Genomic DNA, 6723 nt, shown 5'->3' on the forward strand with positions numbered 1-6723 from the left:
AGTGTCCCAAATTATATCTTCTTGGGTCCCCACCACTAGTTCCGCAGACGCCCGCGAGGAAAGACTCGGGAGAGCTAAAGGAAGGGGTTCCGGTGGCGGCCCGCGGGGAACTGGGTGATCGCGGGGGCTCGGAGGCGCGAGGGCAAGTCCGGCGTGACACCACCTGGCGGAGTCTCCGGGAAGAGGCTTAAAGGCGCGCGCTACTCCGCGCCCCGAGCCCTTCACACTCTGGCGGGAGCCGCCCAGAGCTCGCGTACCTCGGCCGCGCTGCGCCTCGGGGAGGTAAGTGCCACCCGCGGAACCCGAGTCCCTGCAGGGTAGAGGTGACCCGCGCTCAGGAAGCTCTGGCTTTGGCTACGGTCGGAGGGCGGCGCCCAAGTTTTTGTAAGGCCTCGGAGGGCAGCTAGAGCCGAGGGTTGGGATCGCAGAGCCTTCGGGGCGATGACCAGGGTGGCCGCAGTCTGCGGCTGTCTCGGGGCGCCCACCCCGAGCGGTGCATCGAAGACAGCCACCGGCTCACGGCGCGGGGCGCACACTCAAGCTCCGGCCCCGCGCGCTGCGCACTTGGTGCGCTCTGGCCGCGATCCCAGCGAGCCCCAGCCTGCTCCGAGCGGCGACCCCCGCACTGCGCCTTCCTCCCCCAGCTCAGCCAGCGCCACAGAGCAGGCTCGCCCCACAGCGGCGCACGGTCACGCCGGCCGCGCTCCGTGGCCTGCGCAGCCCTCCCGACCCCGCCGCACCCGCGCCCGCGGCTCGGGCCACCCCGCCCGGCTCTCGGCGCTGTGCCCCTCGCCTTCCCCATCCCCAGCCGCTCGCTATTTTCACACCTCCTAGTGCCCCGGCCCAGGCGCCTGATTCAGTGCTTAGTAATTAATTTGGCGTTTCAGAATGGTCAGCGGGCTGGATAATGGGCGCATTCATCCCCCGGGCTAATCTGAACAGAGGTGGGAAGAAAGGCTTTCACAGACAGAAAATGCCATTCGCCGAGCGCTCAAAGGGGCTGTCACTCCTAGAATAAATCGCCGCCGCGCCCGCCGGCTCCTCTGACCATTTCCATACAGCACGGCCCGCGCCGCGGACCCGCTGGCCTCCGCCCGCGCCAGAGCATCACACACTCGAGGGCTTTCGACGGGAAAGTCGGCCGACGGCGGGACCCAGGCAGGGCAGAGGCGGACCTGGAAACAGGAAGCTCGGGTTAAGGCCACTGGGGTTGGGGAGTGGGAGGGGGCGACAAAGAGATGGATTAGAAAATCAAATGCTGAACTCGAAGGAGGCGCAGCTAATCTAAGGCGCGGACTTTGGAGCCAGAGCTTCGGTCTGATTTAGATCCCTTGGTTCCTAAAAGACCCAGAGTCCTCGCTAGCGCTCCTGAGGTCACACAGCAAGCTCGAGGTCTTCCATTGTTGTGGGTGGAATGCAACACGCAGCGCAGGTAGTAGAAGCAGGACCCAGCTGGTGCAATTCGGACCAGCACTGGCCTTTTCATCCTGAGTTCTTTATGAAATCAGCTCCTTTCCTCTAAGGGCCTGGGAGGTGACGCTGGCGCCTTTCAGAGTTCTCCCTACCCCGGGAGCGGTAGCTATCAGGTGACTGGCTTTGTCCTTTGAAAGCTTCTGGACCAGGGATGGCCTGGAGTGGTGGACACACATGGCCTGCGGGTCCTGAATGCTGATGCCTTTCCCTGGCCACCCCTGGCCCTCCAGTAGAAGCGGGTCTTGCTGCTGCAGTAGTAGCCTGAACAAGAGCCCCTGTGGGTTGTGGAGCATCCCAGAGGGCAGAGCTGACGTGGCCCTATCCAGAGTGAAACTCCTGGAACTTGGTTTTCTTCCATTTGGCACTTACCATGTGTTCACCTCCTTGGAGAAATTTGGCCCTGGTCCTGCTGCCTAGTGCTACCTGTCCCTTGGGGGAAGGGGCAGGGGTGTGACTCTGAGCCCAAATCTTGGCACTTTTGAGAGGCTGGAATGGCAGGGAGAGCTGCTAGAGCAAGGGACAGACTTGGAGGGGGCAGAAGGGTGTTCCGGAGTGTGTAGGGGACATGGAATTCCGTGCCTCTCACCAACTTCTGAGTGGAAGTCACTCCTCCCTGCTGAGGCTCAGTTTCCTCACTTGCAAAACAAGGATAAAATGAGCTCACCCTTGGCCCTAGGTGCTGGAGGCTCTCGGTAGGAGGATTCTACACACTGCTCACACCTCCAAGGGCCAGTCCTGCCCGCACACCCCCTGGCACACACTCCCTGGCAGCTGTCCAAGTCCTCACCAACACCTCCCTTTGGAGTGTTAGTGGCACCGTGTTTCTCTCAGGATGCCTCCACCCACTCCTGGTGCCTGGGATCTAGCAGTCCTTAGACTGTGCTTTCTGAGACCTGGAAAGCACCTTTCCGAGATGCTACAGCCCTTATACAGATGGCAGTGCTGAGATTCTAGAGCCAGTGTATGAGTGGCAAGACTGAGACCTGAAGTGACTTGTTGGTATCACCCAGCTACTTAGCAGGCTTGGACTAGCCCACATTTCATCACTGAGTAGTGGGCTCTTTCCCCAGAAATCTCTTTCTTCCAGGCCGGTGGTTCCTGCTTGCTCTTCATAGTACCTATTGAATGAGCAAAAGTCTTCTGCTACCTCCCCAGACGGACAACCATAGTGAGTGGAGTCTAGTTCAGGAGATCCCGAGATAGCCCAGAATGTGCAGCTAGCGAGGGAACAACAGCAGTGAGGAATGGCCTAAGTGGGCTGTGGGCTGGCTGGACGTTGAGCCCCCAAACAGGGGCCCCCCTCAGGCCAACATGCTTTCACAGCTGGACCTAACACTGCATACCACTGGCCCCACACAGACAGAACAAATGTGCCCAGAGGCTCTCTTAGCAAGGCAAACCTGTCCACACCAGGGACAGAGCAGCCAGCTGTAAGGGGGACCTGTGCCAGTAATAACCCAGGTGTGAGCTGTGGCCCAGAATAACCAGCACCTGTCCATTCACCACCCTGGGGCTCAGAGCAAAGAAGGCAAAGATGTGGGAGAGGGGCAGAGGAAAAGTCCAGAAGAGGGAAAGAAGGCAGACAGGAGGCTGAGAAACTCGGAGGTTTTGGGGGGGAGACAAGGGAGGGACCAGCCCCTATTTATGTAAGCCATTTGTAGCTGTGGATTGTAAAACTGGGCAGGATCCTCTGGAGTAATTCATAGTGTTTGGACAAGACAAACATTGTTCTGCTTTAAACAAACCTCCAGAAAGGTCAGCTTGGTTCATCCCTTTGCTTCAAGTAGCTGAGACTATCCAGATGATGAGAAATTCAGATCCGAGCTGAGGAGGCCCAGGCAGAAGGCTGTGGTCGCCTCAGTCCTTGGGATACTGGGAGATGACACCCAGTGTGGGGAGGGCCCTTGTCTGGCCCCCACTCGTGAGCCAGAAGACATGGGTCATGGCTGTGCACATCACAGGTTATGGGAACTTGATAATGCCGAGGACCATCCAAATTGTAGGGCAAGACCAGCATGACCCATAGTGGGAGCTTTCTTTCTCAAGTGCAGGATTCAGGGAAAATGAAGGCTCATTGAGGAAGAAGGACTGAATTAGACCCACTAACAACATGCCCAGCTAGGACTCCAAACACTAAAAAAATCCATCTTCCTACATTGAGATGCCCCGGGCTCTTCCATATTCACTCAGCAGTATTTTTTGAGTGCCTAACGTTACAGAGAGCTGTATCTGGAGTCTGGCTGACAGTCCAGTTTGTCCTCCCACTTCCCATCTTTCCTAAGAGGCAGAGCTGCTCACAGTTTCACTGATGGTGGCCTGCTGCTCCACCACTGTCAGTGCTTCCCCAAGCCCCAGGCCACCCCCCGCACATCAGGTCTCAGTGACGTCTGACATTTGGCCCAGTGCTCGGTATTAGCTGCTATTAAGCTTATGATTATGGTCATGACACCACTCGTGACTGTCAGCTGAAGCGGATACTTTGTATTAATATTTAGTAAACATTAATTTAATAATAATTTTAAATTATGACTCACCAGTAATTTTTTTTGTTGCTCATTAATACCAAAGCCCAATACTTCTGTATTGTCCACCATTCTGGTCCTGCCCACGATCTCTAGTTGCCCAGGGCAGTTTGTTGTCCTCTTAGGATGGTTTACTCGTAGCAATGAAATAGTTCTGGCTTTGCTGGTTCTACATAACTTCATAAAACCTGCTTAGGATTTTGGGTACTTCAGAGTCTTTCATATATGATTTTTTATTCATTACTCCTCATATCCATAGAGGAAAGGAAAAAAGAGGGAGGGAAGGAAGGAGAGATGGAAGGAAAGGTACCGTTCACATATTTCAGAAGAGGAAGTCAGTGCCATAAAGGTGAGTGACTTACCCAGTGTCACAGCTATGTCAGTGGAGGGGATGGCATAGGACTGATGCCCCATCCACACAGTCCTCTTGGGTCTCTTGGGCCTGCCGACCACCCATGGAGCTTCCTGGGAGATCTCACAAACCAGGTACTGATCAGAGACTAGAAAGTTGGCTCCCTAGGTGAGGTCACCTCCAACCAAGCAGTGTGCCATCTCTGGCATCCTTTGGAGGCTGGGATAATGGCTCCTCTTCCCAATTCTTAGTTTCCTTTTTTTTTTTTTTTTTTTTTTTTGGTACTGGGGATTGAACTCGGGACCTTGCACTTGCCAGGCAGGACCTTATGCCACTGAGTCATATCCCCAGTCCTCCTAGTTTCCTATGACTCCTTATTATGATTGAATAGTCCACACACTTGCCCAACATGTTTGGACTAAATGGTCCATGTCTGTTCTTAGCCTGCACTAACTTTGGAGTTAAGTCTCTAAATGCTCTCCCTATGTGAGGTATAAAGCAGTAATGCTTCATTTTACGGACACTTGGGGAAAGTAAGCTGTTCCCCATAATTGATTTTTGCAGTTAACGAAAGCTTATTCCTTTAACCATAAATTTTTTTAATGTAATCATTTTTCATGAAAACCATTTTCTCCCTTTTTTCCAAAATTACATTTTTCCATGTTAGTGAGAATGAAATATAGTGGGTGGGTGTCCCCAGGTTGGGTTAGATGAGAAACCCACAACCCATTTCAAAGACTCACAGCCACCTTTGGGAGCAACAACTTTTGCAATTTTTTAAATTCATTTTTTAAAAATGTATTTAGTACAGGGCTTACAGGGTCTCACTGCACAGATCTGACTCATAGTGATCCTTTCCGTTTTCAGCCTCCCAAGCCCTGGGATTACAGGAGCCTGCCACCACGCCTGGTCTCCATCGCCTAGTCTCAATTGTCTCAGGGTGCCCTGGGGGTGGGACTGCCACACTGGGGATCCAACCCCAGGCTTGCAACTGCCTAAGCAGGCGCTTGAGTCCGCTGAGCTATTTAACTGGCCCCTCCAAGCTTTTGGGCATTTTGATAAACCTTCTTGGCCTTAGTTTCCTCATTTGTAATCCAATGAGCATAGGCTAGAGCACTTTCTAAGGGCTGCCTCTGTTCTAGAGCTCTGCTACTGTCTGACACAATAAGGACCTTGAGGATTAGGAGGTTGTTGGACCTGTACTGCACCCTGGGAAAGGGTTAGATAGATTTTGTACTGCTGTCTGTCACTGGTTCCACTGGGCATCTAGTTCAGCAGTCACTGGTTCCACTGGGGATCTAGGGATCTCTAGTCCCCCGGAAGAATGGAAGATGCCCACCTTCTGTTCATAGACACTTCTGAGTGATGGACTCCTGGGGTCCTCAGGGACTGAAGCCCCCTGATATTGTGGCTATTGTTCTCTAAAATGGCCAAGAGATGATTCACTTACTTCAGGACCGAGTACAGGATCATGAAAGGTATGGTAGTGTGGGCTCTAAAAAGGAACCCGTAATATGGTAATACAAGCAGCAAGCACTTGGCAACCTTCTGTAGAACACACTGAACTCAGTGTTGCAGAGGTAAAAGAATAGACAGTTAGATGAGACTCCAGAGGAGGACTTGAGAAATGCTTTAAGCCTAAGTTTTAGTGATTCCTCTTCTGTTTCTTTCATTTATCCCAAGTTTGCTCTTTCAGATGTGAAGAGGATTCTCTTAATTCTGGGGGCTTGCTGGTGTACTAGGTTCCAGTGCACTATGGGTTGGCTTTTGAATATCCAATAAGTGTCCAAGTGTTAAGTGCTTGGTCACTGGGGTAGCACTATTGGGAGGAGGTAGAACCTTGAAGAAGGAAGGCCTACTGGGAGCTCTTGAAGTCACTGAAGAGCATGCAGCTGGACAGTACTGTGGAACCGTAGCCCTTCCTCTTGCTTTCTGCTTTGCTTCTTAGTGATGAAACGAATGGCTTTGCCCACCATGCATGCCCACTATGATGTGCTGCCTCACTGCAGGCCCAAAGTGAAGAGGGCCAGTGCAACCTATATGGAAACTTCCTGACCTGTGAGCCAAAGTAAATGTTTTATCCCTGTAAGTTGGTTATCTCAGCCCATTATGGTGACAGAAAGCTAATTAACATACTGAGACTATTATAACAGAGTCCCACAGATGTGGCTAAAAACAAAAGAAGGGCTGGTGAGATAGCTCAGCAGACTAAGTGCCTACTTAGGTAAGTGCAGGGACCGGGGTTTGATTCCAGGAACCTCATGTTGCACCAGCCCCGTCCCTGGGCATGCTGAACTGGCCAGTGAGACCTGGTGTGGTGGCGCATGCCTGCAAGCCCAGCGCTGGGCAGACTTAAAACAGGAAGATCTCTGAGTC

The 6723-nt window shown here is 52.8% G+C and overlaps 1 protein-coding gene across 1 annotated transcript in view; it reads left to right on the plus strand.

Moving 5' to 3' along the window:
• The first annotated feature begins 233 nt into the window (after positions 1-233).
• The window catches only part of LOC101574681 (netrin-1), an 18049-nt gene continuing 11559 nt past the window's right edge, over positions 234-6723 (plus strand). Inside the window, exon 1 of the mRNA XM_023723425.1 lies at positions 234-282. The gene's annotated coding sequence lies outside the window, so the exon portion shown is untranslated. The remainder of the gene's footprint in view (positions 283-6723) is intronic.

Source organism: Octodon degus, unplaced genomic scaffold (genome assembly GCF_000260255.1).
Source record: "Octodon degus isolate 3935 unplaced genomic scaffold, OctDeg1.0 scaffold00098, whole genome shotgun sequence".
NCBI classification, from domain to species: Eukaryota; Metazoa; Chordata; class Mammalia; order Rodentia; family Octodontidae; genus Octodon; species Octodon degus.